This window comes from Balaenoptera physalus (assembly GCF_965194825.1).
Source record: "Balaenoptera physalus genome assembly, chromosome: 1".
NCBI lineage: Eukaryota > Metazoa > Chordata > Mammalia > Artiodactyla > Balaenopteridae > Balaenoptera > Balaenoptera physalus.
Window position 1 is genome coordinate 139,670,853 of NC_138882.1, and position 15,694 is coordinate 139,686,546.

At 36.5% G+C, this 15,694-nt stretch overlaps 1 protein-coding gene and 1 long non-coding RNA gene across 5 annotated transcripts in view; one reads left to right on the plus strand and one right to left on the minus strand.

The window, feature by feature from the left end:
* Positions 1-7,147, plus strand: part of LOC309641583 — a 308,049-nt gene extending 300,902 nt beyond the window's left edge. Inside the window, exon 2 of the long non-coding RNA XR_014252699.1 lies at positions 7,005-7,147. This is a non-coding gene — a long non-coding RNA (uncharacterized lncRNA). The remainder of the gene's footprint in view (positions 1-7,004) is intronic.
* The window catches only part of PDE4B (phosphodiesterase 4B), a 601,639-nt gene that overhangs the window by 552,695 nt on the left and 33,250 nt on the right, over positions 1-15,694 (minus strand). The window lies entirely within an intron of this gene.

The window sequence follows — 15,694 nt, forward strand, 5'->3', positions numbered from 1 at the left end:
TTTTTGTTTTGTTTTGTTTCAATTTTTTTGAATTTCAAATCCAACACAAAATGAGTTCGTAAACCATTTTCAGCTGCCAAGTTAATAGTAATGAGTAAACCAGTTTAACTGGAAAGCTTCCATTTGTCTAAGAGAATACAATGGTCTCTAAGTTTCCAGCTCTGAGAACACATTTCTTCAGTGACGTTAGACCCATCATCAAGGCAATCCTGAACACTCCCATGTGTACTACTATTATTCCTCTTCAAAAAAGTATTTGTGTTTGGACTGCCTGGCTAAATTAGGCTACCCGGAAGCATAGAAAAAATTTTCTTTCTCAATTTTGTTAGCTCCTACAGCACCAGTAAAATCACTAGTGTCCAATAAATGCTCTTATGCTATTGGCTGCTTTTCCCATCTTGCCCACAGGCCTAAATCCACATTTATAAAGCAATTTATGAATGTCAGGCGTCAGGTACTTCAGATGTACCAAGTATTATGATTATATATTGAAGGCGTGGATAAGAAATGTTTGAGGTACATGCAGTTAGATGGTAGTTTGTTTCCCTCAAGATCAAACAGAAAGTAAAAACCAGGAAAAAATAAACTCAACTACCTGAAACAGACAAACAAATCTAACTAAGCCATCCACTCAGATAAGCCTTATATGGCAACTTTGTTACCAGAACTGTCTATAATTGTCTTATTCCCACTTATGTCACACTCTAGAAACAGGCAAGTAATATTCAATTTCATCATGCAAGCATATGTAGAGATATGCCATTCTTAGAATAATTATATTTAACTGAAAGGAAATTTTAGATTACAGCTTTTAAAAAATATATCTTTATCCTTAAAAAATTTGGAAGAATGATATGTTTAGGTACAAAACTTCTTATTTGCAAATGTAACAAAAAAAGCTGCTTGGAAAAAATATATTCTATCTTTCAACATCTACTGATTTAAAAATAATCTAACAAAGTGATTAAATGTATTTTCTTATGAAATCTTAGCCTTATTTTTTCAGATGAAGAAAGTCGAGTTTAGATATATGACCAAACTTACCCCAAGTCAGATAGCTAGGAAGTGAAAAAGCTGAAAGTCCAAAATATATCTCATGTTTTTAACTGTTAACATGTGGTGTCTCTCATGGCCACGCATGGCTTTAGTAGTAGGAAATTTTCATGGGCTCTCTAAATAGCTGTACCTTGGGAATGAAAGGGCAAAGTTTCCCATACAGGAATTAGAGTGAAGCCAAATGATGGAGGAGAAGGCAGCAAAGGAATCTTTTTAAGTATCTTCCTTAGAATTTTTCCTGGGACCTTCCTAAGGGGTCTGACTACGTTTCCAGTGTTTAGGAAGTTAGGCCTTCTCAGCCTCGCTCTTTCTGGCAACCCTGCCTAAGAATGTAACTCTGACATCACCTGCTCTCTTCATGATCCCTCAGTGTACCCCCAGGGCCTTCAGAATAAATCCACAGTTCCTTAGCATGATAGATATGGTTCTTAAAGAAATGGCCTCCATCTAAATCTCCAGTCTCATCTTTTCCCTCTCCCTTATCCATATGGATCTTAGGAATTTAGTAATTTCCCCAACAATCATACACTTTCAGACCTCCATGCCCTCTGTCTGGAGCTGCTTCCTCCACATCCTTAGATGTCTGGCACAGCTCCCACGCATCCCACTAGATGCCACCCATTTTCTGAGGATGCCCTTGTGAAGCCTTCTTGAATGTACCTCAGGTACTTCACATACAACTCTAATTCCTACATGGGTAAAATTTCCCATGTAGGAATTAGAGTATCTAGCTCCAAAGACTGAAGTCAAATAATGGAGGAGAAGCCAGGATATTAATCTTCTAAAGTATCTTCCTTTAAGGATCTTCCAGGGACTGTCCTAACGTAATGAGTATGTTTCTGAGCACACACGCATGCGCACGCACACACACACACACACACACACACCTTTTGACTGCGAGCTCTTTGAAGGCACAGATGTATTCTTCTCTGCCTCTCTTCTCAGTATTTTGCACAATGCTTGGCATGGAGTGGGTCTTCATTTATTTATTCAGCATTTACTCATCACATGCCAAGTACTAGGCACCACACTATCTCAGAATGACAAGTCAGATGAACTTGACTTCTGACTTTATAGAACTTACCTTTCAGTAAATTTCAATAAGTATCTGCTGAATTAAATCATATTCCTTATTATGGTTTGCTTAAATATTCCCACTCATAAGCAGCCATGCATGCTGGTCCTTGTGCCTGGAATATCCAATGCCCTCCTCCCTCCACGTTTACCCAAATTCAGTTTGTCCTTCGAAATCCAGCTCATATTCCATGCTCCCAAGCTTTACATAACCAGTCTCATCTATGCTGACCTCCATAAGAATTAAACTCCCTGCCATCATCTTTCCTTCCTCATACAATTCACCCTCTGACTTTCTTACTTCTACCAACAGCCACAGCCTCCTCCCAGTGACCCAGTGCAAAATCCCTGACTCACCTTTGCCTCTTCCTTTGCTCAGCAGCTGTTGCATCCTGCCGCATCCACCCCTGCAATGCCACGGCAACCTGTTCCCTCCCTTTAGTTCCCAGTGCATTTACCACCCTCCAGCCCCTCATGACTTCTCTCCAGTCTATTGCTACAGCAGCTCTCTTTCTTTGTCCCGCTCCCCATTTCAATTCATTCCAGGTTAAGCTTCAGAGTTCTATTATAGTTCTATTTATTTTTACCTTTGTTCATAAATCCATAATAATACTTCCTCACTACCTCACAGATAAGGTTCAGACTCCTCCCTTGACCCCACTTTACTTTTCTAACGTTAGAGGTTTACTTCAGGTAAACACATATGTGTCATGAATATGCCTTCAGCCAATTATCTTTGCTCTGCTCCTCCCTCTCTGCTCATCTGAACTATTATTAAATCCCAATCATGGTTCCACACCTTTCTCAAAGCAGTTTTTTTTAATTAATTAATTTATTTTTTATAAATTTATTTATTTATTTATTTATTTTTGGCTGTGTTGAGTCTTCGTTGCTGCACGAAGGTTTTCTCTAGTTGCAGAGAGCGGGGGCTACGCTTCATTGTGGTGCGCAGGCTTCTCATTGCGGTGGCTTCTCTTGTTGCAGAGCATGGGCTCTAGGAGCGCGGGCTTCAGTAGTCGTGGCACGCAGGCTCAGTAGTTGTGGCTTGCGGGCTCTAGAGCTCAGGCTCAGTAGTTGCGGTGCACGGGCTTAGCTGCTCCACGGCACGTGGGATCTTCCCAGACCAGGGATCGAACCCGTGTCCCCTGCATTGGCAGGAGGATTCTCAACCACTGCCCCACCAGGGAAGCCCTCAAAGCATATTTTAGATTGTTCCCTCAAACTCCCTTCCCCATAGATGACAGAGAACTCTCCGTCCTCAGAAGCAGCATGGAACTTCATAGCAAATTTTGCTACAATATATTTTTGCCCTGTGTTTTAGTTGTTTGTTTATTGTACCACTCAATTAGACTTGAGACCACTGAGAGCCATTTTGTGGGTCAGCTTAGAGTGACTCTTCTGTTTTCACATGCACTTTTTGCATATCTGAATGTAATACTGGATCACAACACTATAATGATTTGTTTTTGTGGCTATTTCCTACACTATGACAGTCCCTAATGTTGAAAGACCATGTATTATTTTTTAGTGTATTTTTGTGCCTGGCATACAGTCAGTGCTCAGTAAATTTCTCTTGCATGGATTAACACAAAACTTTGGAAATATCTCCTAAATACATCAGTTAGAATGAATAATATGTTTCACTTACAGCCAGTATAGTCTTAAATATAGCTTCCCTCTAATTTTCCATGGTGTAAGATTCATCTCCACAACTACACTGAAATGAAAGATTAGCTTGATTTAGTCTTTGGGTTTTACTCTGGGTTCTCTGAAGAAAGATATTGGTATACACTTCACTATTCCCCTTTGTTATGACAGTTCAAAATATATAACGGTTATCAATAGATGTTCATTAGCTGCTTGACAGGTTAATTATTTGATTAAGGTAGGAAACAGAGAATGACCCAAAATGGGATTTCTCTTATATAATAACAAGCTGAAAGTTTTATTTCCTAACTTTAATCTACTGAACAAAATTTTTGCGTGTTACGCCAAAGACTATTTTTTAAAGTAAAATAAACTTTAGAGACAGTTTAGACCAGAAATTAAACTTGGGTGGCAGAAAGAAAATTTGAGTGTAGACTCCTGAGAATCTATTGAAGTTTTTCTCCAGGTAAAAATATATATTCTCAAACATCCACACATCATTTTGTATACCATATAAAGTCATTCAAGGTCTCCATTAAGGTCATTTGTGACTTCAGATTAAGAAACTTTCTTTGGCCCTCGTGTTAAAGATGAAAAATCTCAAGTTCAAAGACGGTAGGCACTTGCCCACAATCACACAGGTATCTTACCCCCAGACTCCTGCTCTTCCCACTATACTAAGTGTTAAAACAAATAGAAATGTTTAACACTATAAATGCTTAAATGCAATGCTGTTATTTGAATACTGTTAAATAATCTGCATCCTAGCAAGTTCAAGAGATCCTACACCTGTGTTTTCTTCCATTTACAAACTTTCTGAGAAGCCCAAACATGACTCAACTTACTGAGTGCAAAATCTTAGATTTTCACTCTGGCAACAAATATTTGACTCAACGCATCTAGCAGATATTGACTGCTTTTTATGTGTTGAGCTTTACGCTAGATGATAAAAGCACAGAGATGAATAATACACATACAAGGAACAAAGCTAGCCACTTCATCTGTTCTTGGAGACAGGAAGTATGTTTAGTTCATCTGGTGCCCAGCACAGGGCCTGGTAACTAATGAGTACTCCTAAGATTTTTGTTTAAAATAATATAAGAGGTGGTACATGGCCTTAAACAGCTCATATTTTCTTGAAAATTTTTTTCATTGTTATTTCTATTTTCCCAGACTGAATCATCAAGCTGTTGCATTTTAAAATTTTTAGTATCATTAGTGTTAATCATAACACTGAAAAATTCTAAAGACAAACCAACTAAACTTTTAAGAGGTTATAATAAAAATACACCTATTCATTTAAAAAATCAGGATAATGTTTTTAATGTCCTAAGAAAATCATTCTGTTAAAATCCAATTAGTCGTTATTTTTTGGCATCAAGTTTAAAAAGCATAAGTATATGTTTCTCCTTTTAAACTTTTATTCTTTTAAATAAATTATTTTAAAGTATGCTACACTGAATATAGCTTCTTGGTTTAATCTACATTTATTTTGAGGAATTTACATTCATTTACTTCCATTACAACTTCTTCATGCTTTCCATAGTTTTGTGTATATATATACATTTATATATATATATAAATGTAACTATATATATATATTTAAGCCACAATCCTTACATTTGTTGATGAATAATTAACTAATAGAACTATTTTTTTTCTCATAAATGAGATCATTTTCTTTCTTTTTCAGATAATTTTGCTGTTAGTGTATAGACACACTACTGATTTTTGTATATTAATTTTGTACCCTGCAGCTTTACTAAATTCATTGATTAGATCTAACAGTTTTTTGTTAGAGTTGTTAAGATTTTCTATATACAAAATCACGTCATCAGCAAATAGAGACAATTTTATTTCTTTCTTTCCAATTCTGATGCCTTCTATTTCTTCTTCTTTCCTGATTGTTAGACTATTTATTAACTGAATTTTAAGGACATGGTTAGATTTCACAGTTTAGCTTTCTTTCTTTCTTTCTTTCTTTCTTTCTTTCTTTCTTTCTTTTTTTTGGCAGCTCTGCTTGTGGGATCTTAGTTCCCCAGTCCCACCAGGGGTCAAATCCAGGCCACTTTCACTTTCACCCAGTGAAAGTGCCAAGTCCTAACTACTGAACAGCCAGGAAATTCCCCAGTTTAGCTTTCTATTAACTTTGATGAACACCTTTTTTTGTTTCATGTTTTGTAGCATACACATACACTACCTTCATTTTGCTTATTTCTTTTTTTCCTATATTTAAAATCACAGAAAAATATGTATCTAACAAAAGAACTCAGACCTAATCTTGGAAAGCTGAAGGTAAAAAGTATGGGATTTTAACTTCAGCTGTTATAGTTATTTCCAAATCCTAAAGGATAGAACAAAATTTCATATCTTACATATGCCTACTGCACAAGCCACTAGTTACAACTGGTTTCAGAAATAAATTATTTTTCCTAGTACAATCTTTTTAAGCTCATCATTCAACACAGTGAAATCATACAAAGCATTTATTAGCTTCAAGGTCTTTTTTGGTTGCACAAAAACCTTCACTTGCACTTGTCATTTTTAAGCAACAGAAACCTAAGAGCTAATAAATCAGTAGGAATGATTAACATTAGAAGAGCTTTTCCAAAAAATCCAAGGAAAAACAGGAAATTTTTTTCTGCCTTTCTTATTAAAAGAAAAAGAAAGTAAAGGAATGAATGCAATTAGAGTACCATGGTATTTTCAAGTCATCTCCCAGGGCTACATCAGTCACTAGCACTACATGTGGCTGCAATAAAGAAATGGAAAAGAAAAAAAAAAGCAATGATCTAGAGGAAGAAGAAAGAATCAGTGAGACCAAACTGTAAATTGTACAAACAAAATTTTCTAAATTAGACACCTTATTAAATCTTAAAAGTATGTGTTTCTGCTATAGGGGTTTTTTTTTAACAACTTTATTTCCACATAATCTCTAATATTATCCTCTGCACTCAGGAGCCAATTAAATTTCTTGTCATTCTGCACATTTATTTAATAATCTAGAACACAAAATAGCAAAAAGTATCAGTGAAATACCTTCTTAAGAAAGACAGTGTCGGGCTTCCCTGGTGGCGCAGTGGTTGAGAATCTGCCTGCCAATGCAGGAGACACGGATTCGAGCCCTGGTCTGGGAAGATCCCACATGCCCCAGAGCGACTAGGGCCCTGAGCCACAACTACTGAGCCTGCGCGTCTGGAGCCTGTGCCCCGCAACAAGAGAGGCAGCGATAGTGAAAGGCCCGCGCACCGCGATGAAGAGTGGCCCCCGCTTGCCGCAACTAGAGAAAGCCCTCGCACAGAAATGAAGACCCAACACAGCCATAAATAAATAAATAAATAAATAAATAAATAAATAATCCTTCCCTCTACTTTAAAAAAAAAAAAAAAAGAAAGTGTCAATTCTTAGGCACTTTAAATACAAATTACATACAGAGGCCTCACTGGCTAGAGATACATTCCTAATCTGAACAGAAAAATTGAGAGGAAAAAAACTCTTCACACAAGTAACTATGCATATCTCATCCAGCTATGAAACTAAAAAAAAAGTATTTCATTTTTATAATGATGTTTTATATCCAAACAGAAAAAAAGCATCATAAAAGTACAATCCATTAGATGTGCTTGAAACAAAACCATATCCCAACAAGGCTGCCCATCAGCTTTTACCTTATATCGGGTCCTCAAGCTACTACCGAAGCTAGCATACTAGAGACAGTATCTTTATCGCTGTGAACCAAGTTTGAGAAATACTGTTTCAAAAGCTGTACACTTAGATGTGGTAAACACTTTATCCTTTATGTAAATGGGTATTTTATGTAGACTACAAAGAAAAATGTAAATTGTTTTGTTCTTTATATATGTAAGTCTAGGATATCTATCACTATGGTAGCTTAATGCCAAAGACCTGGCTGGCTGTTATATTCTACTTAGAAAAGTATACAATGAACATTTTCAGCAATTGACGTCTTTGATATTTCAAGCAAATTATACTCAGAGAATACAGTGGAAATTTAAAAAAAAAAAAAGAAGTATTTTCCCTGAATTGTGGAATCCTCTTTTAGAATCACCATTTTTTTTCTGCTTCAAGCCCTATAAAGACTCTAAACAAAGCAAATGTTCTCTCTTATAAGAAGAAAGAATAGAGACTGGATAGTTAGGCACACTTCTTTACTTCCATTAAGTCCCACACTCTTTCTCTTTACCACAGATAACCTTTAGGCATCATGGTCTAAAATACACAGTAAGAGAAAAATAATCTTTTGCATAATGATAGTGATAGAGATGGAGATGCAGAAAGAGAGCACAGAGATAGAAATATGAGTTAGAAACAAAAACTGTTAGAAAACAGTATAAGTGTTTAGGTTATTCAGTGTGAGCATAGAACGCCAGAGTAGCAAGAAGCCTTAGTGATCATGTGGGGTAATCATTTCACTTATACCTAAGAAAATGAGACTCAGGGAGGTTAACTGTCTAGTGGCAGGACTACTGGCTCCCAAACAACAGAATGTAGCCCCTGTTAGCCACCCAACTGTCAAATGTTATCAATATTACATAGGAAAATGGCTATTCAACAATATCAAAAGAATACAAGGACCGGGCAAATAACCTAACAGAACAGGGCAGACCAGGTATGGACATCAGGACATTGGGACATGGTGGGGAAGGTGATGTGCTGTAGAGTTTATGATCCATGTAAAGAGGGTAAAAGGGTAAAACTACTTGACTCGAGTGGATTTTCACCTTGTGGGGATACAGGTCTGTTGTTACTGGATATACTGAATTTTCAAGAGAAGTCAGAAATCCACATATTTAGTGGAACTCCCCTGATATTTAATTGTGAGAAACTAATTCAAGTTTCTTAACTTCCACACAGACCTAACATATCTGTAGCCCAGGCACTGTCTACAGATTGCTAGCTCATGAACCTTGGTGTACAGCAGCTCAAATGTCCTCAGAAAACCTTTTTATACATGGTCAATTGGTCAAAAGTTGGTGTCTCTAGTTACTTCATTAAGATAACCAATAGACTTCAGGCTAGGGAACTTTTCAGTGAAACCTCTTTAAGATGGTTGGTGTAATTTGCCTTCATTTTCCCTTCTCAGCTTTCCTTGATGGCCACCTAATTGTACTGGCTTCTCTAGACTGACAGACAATCCACTTCACAGCCTTATCTTCTTCTTTGGTTTTGCTGAGAGTGAGTTTTGGGGGTTAAGGTTTATCTGAGTGAAGATTTTATCTCTTTGCCCCCAAAATCAGCAGCCTTGCCTACAAATGCAATTGCATTAGGATACCACAAGCAAAGAAAAGATGTCAAATTTTCTTCAGGAAATTATGAATGATGCAGAGATTGCTTTGGAAAGATCTCCTTGGAGAACTGGGAGGGATAATCCCTGTTTGCAAACTGAATGACGTTAGGTGCCATTTCCTATGCACTGTCTGTGTAATACAGCCCAGGCAGGCACAGCCAAAAGAAAACAAAGCAATTTCAACCTCATCAAAACCTTCCCACTCCATGTTCCCTGGTTTCTCTCATCTTGCTTCTTTTAAACTCTCTGCTGGCCCTGTCATTAATCCATTCAATAAATAAACACTTACTGAGCACTAACAACAGTGAACATAGACTCTATCCTCATGGAGCTTAAATTCTAGAGGCAGGGAGAGATATAGATGGACACGGTGAGTGCTGGTAAAGGTTTAGCAAGCAGTTCTCCAGGGAGAAGACTCTGACTTGTAGTGTTTGATGATTTGTTATAAATACTCCCACCATAGCTGATTTCAAGCTGTCAATGTACATCACTGAAGGCAGAGTTGGGAGAGACATCAGTAGCATGCCATTGTATGTTTCCACCATACAGATGTGATCGATGAAAATAATCACAAGAGCATAAATAATAGTAAAACGTAGCAAAGTAATTAGGAAGTGATGAGTTTTTAGTGTTATTACCTAGTTTTTTTCATATAAATTATTTCATTGTAAGTTTATATAATGGAACTTTTAATAATGTCTGTGTTCTTAACAACTAGCTCTAAAAATTACTGAAAATTTAAAATTTGGTTATCTTGGCTTTGTACAAGCACACTACTGGATACAGACAGATTGATAGATAAATGGATTTTTAATAAAATGAAAAAGGAAGTGATAGATTAGGCAAAAAAAAAAAGGGGGGGGAGAGATAAAGAATAATAGAGGAGGTTATCCATTGAAAGAGATCTAAGAATCAGAAACCCTGAGGCTAGAAATGGCCAGCCAATGAGAGAATGTCTTCTACCACATACCCAGTATAATCAATCAGTGCTTTAACATTTCCTGTGACAGCAGCTCCCTCTTTAGTGCCCCACTCCATCTTTGGATATTTCTGACTGAGGGAAAGTATTTCCTTTTATTGAACTAAAATCTATCTTCTTGTACTTGTGGTTTATAAATTGTGCTTTGTTAAGACTTAGGAGTTCTATAAATGGGACCCAAGGATCTCAGAGACCTCAAAGTCTGGTGAGGAGAGGGATGGGAAGACTGGCTAGAAGGAGACATTTCAGCTTCTGCTCTAAGTAGTTGCACAATTTACACATTTATATAATAGAAATCTTAAACTTGTATTTGAGAAAACAGTTTTATTTTTAAAACCTAGTCGAAACCCACTTCTATAATTATATATACTTATTACTTATATATTACTTATTATATACACTTGTATATTATATACTTCCACCAATTTATAAATTTCCACAACGATACATGTCTTTGTCTCAGTAAGGACAGGCTAGATTATGCAACAGTAACAAAATAATCCCCGAAGTCTAAGTGCTTTAACATGACATAAGTTTATTTCTCATTCATGAAATGTGCTCCAAGTCCATGTGACATTGCTTACTTTTGCTCACTTTCACTCATCATAGAAAGTGACAAGGTTACATGTTCAAGGAAGAAGCAGAGAAGCACATACTTCCTATGCTCAGAGGAGCAGAACTGAAAACAGTATTGAGCTGCACTAATACCTAGCACACCCTTCCACTCACTGGACTATATACTACTTATACCCCTAATAACTTTAACCAGGACTATACAGAAGTTGATCTTTAAAAGTGACACGTGAAATTCTGACATTTACCATTACTTTAACCTATTATTCCCTATTGAAAACCACCGATTGAAGAAGGAGAAAACATATCTTTCCACCACTTGTGATTTTGACTTTTAACACTTTCAAAGAGGTTGTCTGTGACTACAATGAGGGAACTTAATGTTGCCATCTGAGAACGAAACCTTCAGAAACAAACCACAAATGGCAAAATTAGTTCTCGGTAGAAATAACCCACTCCAAAAGATATGTACCTGAGTCTACTCAGGGACTCTCGCTTATTACATTCAACAAATGCTAAATGGTAGAATACTTTCTTTTCTTTCTCTTCTCTCTCTCTTGACTTTTGTTAAGTACTCTCAGCTATTTTACCTCTATTTTGGGGGTTGTGGAAGCTTCTTACCCATACATTGCAAAATAACCCTCTAGACAAAGGGTTGGTAAACTACAATCCATGGACAGAATCCAACCTACGCCTTGTTTTTGTATGAACCATTAAGAATTGCTTTTGCATTTTGAAAGGGTTATAAAAACAAAAATAAAAATATGCAAAAGTGACCTTCTGCATGGCCTGCAAAGCCTAAATCATTTACTTTCTGGACCTTTTCAGGAAAAATCTGCCTACACCCACTCTAGAACAAAAAGCCCCATATTCACTGGAAATCTATGGTTGAAGTTCAATGATTCCATTAAATTCCATCAGGAAGTTAGGAAGCATGGACAAAAAAATAAATAACTTATCTACTAAAGTTATTTTGCAAGGAAGCATTACAAGGATTTCTGGGTAAACCTAGCTCCAATAAGGCAATTTTTCCAAAATAAGAAGTCTCATGAATTTCTCAGAAATGTGGACTTCGGGAAGGAAAGTTGTCCTTGTAGGTGAAGAGTTTGTTAAAACTCAGTAAAGGGGCAAAATTAGCAATTCTTCTGTAAACCAAGCATTCCTACATGTAGATAAGCACAGACATTTTAGGGCAGTCCAGATGTAAAATATGATGAAATTTTAATATGAGTCAGATTTCCATAATGATGATAATATCATCATCATAAAAGTATTCACACCCAGTGCCAGAAAGATGTAGTATATAAAAAGAATGAGTAAGAAGTTGTTATAAAATCTTGGGAAAAGAAATTAAAGGAGAGTCTTGTGAAGCTCATTTCAGGACAGATAACAGAAAAACTCACCAAGAGGTTGTTAAAATTATAGATAGAGAGAGAGAGAGAGAGAGATAGATAGATAGAGATTTTCAAGAAGATTATGCAGAGAATTACAGATGGATGATTCTATCACTTAGGATGTATTCAGGTTCAAACAACAGAAAACCTAATGAACAGTAAACAATAAGACAATTATTTTTCACTTCTACCAAGCGTGGAGGTGGCATTTCCAGGGTTCATTCTGTTGCTTAATAGGATCATCATGAACCAGCCTCTTTCCATTCTTGTGTTCCATACCTCAGCTCAGTGCACTGGCTTTTTGCCCTCGTAGTCACAGAATGACTGCTACAGTTTCATATATAGTTATCACCGCAACAACATCCCAAGAAAGAAGGGAAGGAATGATGCCAATGACCTCTCTTCATATGTCTACCCTTTTCATTGGGAAGAAAATTATCATTCTCAGAAAGTTCTCAATAGTCTTTCCCCAAGTCTCTTTGGGTCACATCCAAGTATCTGGATTTTCAACTTCTAGTGTAAGGGGACAAGACATAAAAGAAGAAAGGGGTAAGAAATACTTTGGAGTTACCAGCCAAGCAGGTCTGCTACTGATCTAAATGATATTGGGAAATTTCATTAAAGAAATATCCACACTCTTCTACTTTCACTCTGAGAGACAGGCTAGGTCTACTGGACCTTTGGTATCATCCAAAGTAACCATTCTAATGATATGGGGTATCACTAAGGAGCCTGATTCATCTGGACTTCTGAACCTGGTCCTCCTTATTGCTTGCACACCAGCCCAACTCAGAGACCTGAGGAAGCAGCAGCAAAGTTGCATTCAGAATCAACAGCACAAAAATCTACCAAGAAAACTTTATTGTAAGATGAGATTGTAAAACGACAAGAAAGGTTTTAAACAAGAGAATATATTGGTGAATAAATTGGATATATATGGAATATTTTGGTGGAGACTACATATATATTTCAATGATGTCATCTCTAAAAATATTTTTTGGAACATTCATGTAGAAATGACTTTAGGGTCAATTCATAAGTCACACAAGGAATTCAGTCTTATTCCTTTCGATTTCTTCATAATTAATCCTTTAATATTTTTTGCATACAGAGCCCTGTCAATATTTTTTATAAGTAAAACTGCCCAGTTAATTAAAAAGCTTAATCACCAGATTTAATTCCTAATAAATTTAAACTGCTTTCTTTAAGCAGACTCACATTAAAATATTTACTATTTCTCATCACTGAGAATTTTTTTCAAAGTATCTTTCATCTTAAAGGTAGAGTTTATTGTGTAATTTTCAAAACATTTGTCAAAACAAATCAACAATAAAGCCCATGACCTTCTTTCATCTTCACACCAAGCATGTGAAAGATACTCTAGTTAGGAAAAATCATAGACACAACTCATAAGACTCAGTTCTTGGCCTTGAGGAGTTGATCGATTTAACAGAAAAAGAAAAAAAGAAGACTAAATTCTGAAAGTTGGGTTCTATTTCCACTCCACAATTTCATTCATCCACAAAAAATTACTATCACCTAGTATATAAAAGGCACTGAGATGGGGGTGGTGAAAATGAAGGACTGTACTTTCATGGATTCACTGCCTGGCAAAGACAACAATAACACCATGTAGAAAGTGGTGAGTAGAATAAAGGAACTATATACAATTACAAAATGTTACATCAGTGGAGCTCATGGGTGACCAGGCATGAAAGAAGAAATCGTGGTGCTCATGTTGCTATTAACAAGATATTAGGATTGACAGAAGTAAAAGGTATATGATGAAACTAGAGGTACCCAATATGTAGGTAGGTATTAATCAAAAAGTTACAAGAAGTTCAGACTTTATTTGCAGGCAATATGAAGTCAGCAACATTTTCTACAAGGAAGTTGGATAATCAGTCAGAACCAAGTTCCAGGAAGAAGAACCTGGTCAGATGAATTCATGGTGGGAGACCGGATGCTCAGAGACCAGTGAGAGGAGTACTGTAAATAGATGAGATGTTCTGAGGTGATGAGGGCCTGAACATGTGCAGACACAGTAAGAACAATGAGGAAGGGACAGACACAGAGGCAGTTCCTCTCACTCCTGGCTGCTTTCACAATTACCTGTGGAATTTTAAAAATTCAGATGCATGGCAAAAGAGAACACGAATTCTGCAGAAGAGGAAACAAGAATGGTAAATACACATAAGAAAAGATGCTCAGCCTCATTAGTTATCAAGAAAAATTAAAATCACTGTGAGATTCTACTTTACATCCTCCAGTATGAAAACAAAAAACAAAACCAAAACCTTGGGCATTAACGAGTGAAGACAGAAATATGGAACAACACAAATTCTCATGTATGGCTGGGAGTACATGGATACAACCACTATGGGGGGGAAAAAGTGGCATTATTTTGGAAAGTTGAAAATGTAAATGTGAAGATGCAGTCCAGTAATTCTGCTCCTAGGTATATGCCCTAAAAAAGTTGTATAATATGTGCCTCTGGGGAAAAAAAGAAAAACAATCTAAATATCCATCCATGGGACAGGGGATGAATCAATTGGGTTGTAGTGGTAAGTGGGGTACTATATTAAATAAATGAGCCACAGCTGTAGGCATCAGCACAGACGAATCTCAAAATGATAATGGAGAATAAAAAAGGCAAGTCACAGAGTATAGACAGAAGGTTCAACAAACAAAATTTGACCATATGTTGGTTAGGAAGACACATATCTGTAAGAAAACTACAATGAAACCTAAGGGGAAAATAATTTTAACATTCAGAATAGAAATTTCCCTTGAAGAGAGGGAGAAAGAAATGGTAGACCAGTAGTACTTAAGAGACTTCAGTTCTACTGGTAATGTTCCATCTTTTTGAACTGGATGGTAGCTTTAAAAAATCATTTTATTATATCCACACTTTATTTTTGTATTTTATATTGTATTTATTCTTCAATATCTATGAAACCTTCATGACTCAAAATAAAGATACTTATACCCCAACATATCCAGGGATGGGTTTTAGGAGCGGTATTTTTAAAAGGCTCCACAGGTGACTCTCACACAGGCTAGGAATCACTGTATTAGGACAGCAAATTTGGCAGGAGGTCAACAATTTTAGGCTGTAGTATAGGAGTATCAAATGACACTCAGTTGTGAACTTTATTTCTAGAGAGAGAAACAGGTACCATTAACCAAAACAGGGAATTCAGAAGGAGAACTGGATTAGGAAAAACTATGATCAAGATAAATTTAAGGTACGAATACGGCCAGGATCATTTGTTGAAGGTAACTGGTTAAAGCAATTAATTTTTCAGTTAATTTTCATTAAATGGGGAACCTTTATCTGTCTGAAGACCAGAACTGGAGAAAGTAGACTCCTTTAGGAGGTAGCTTCCAGCCCCAAGAACTATTATATGGAATCTATGCAACTTCCCAGGAAAATATGACAAAAGGACTTGTTAAATTGCTTTAAAATTAAAGGATTTTTAAAATAAATCATAACAGGATTAGAACCTCCCAAATTGCCAGTCTCTCTAATAAGGGATATTCTTGTGCTTATCTGCATTGGAGGGGATAGCTGTTGCTATGGTAATTACTCTCCTGCAACCTTAAGAATAAAAAGGCTGCTGTTTATAAATGACACACCACTTTATTCTTTCCAAGGGCAGC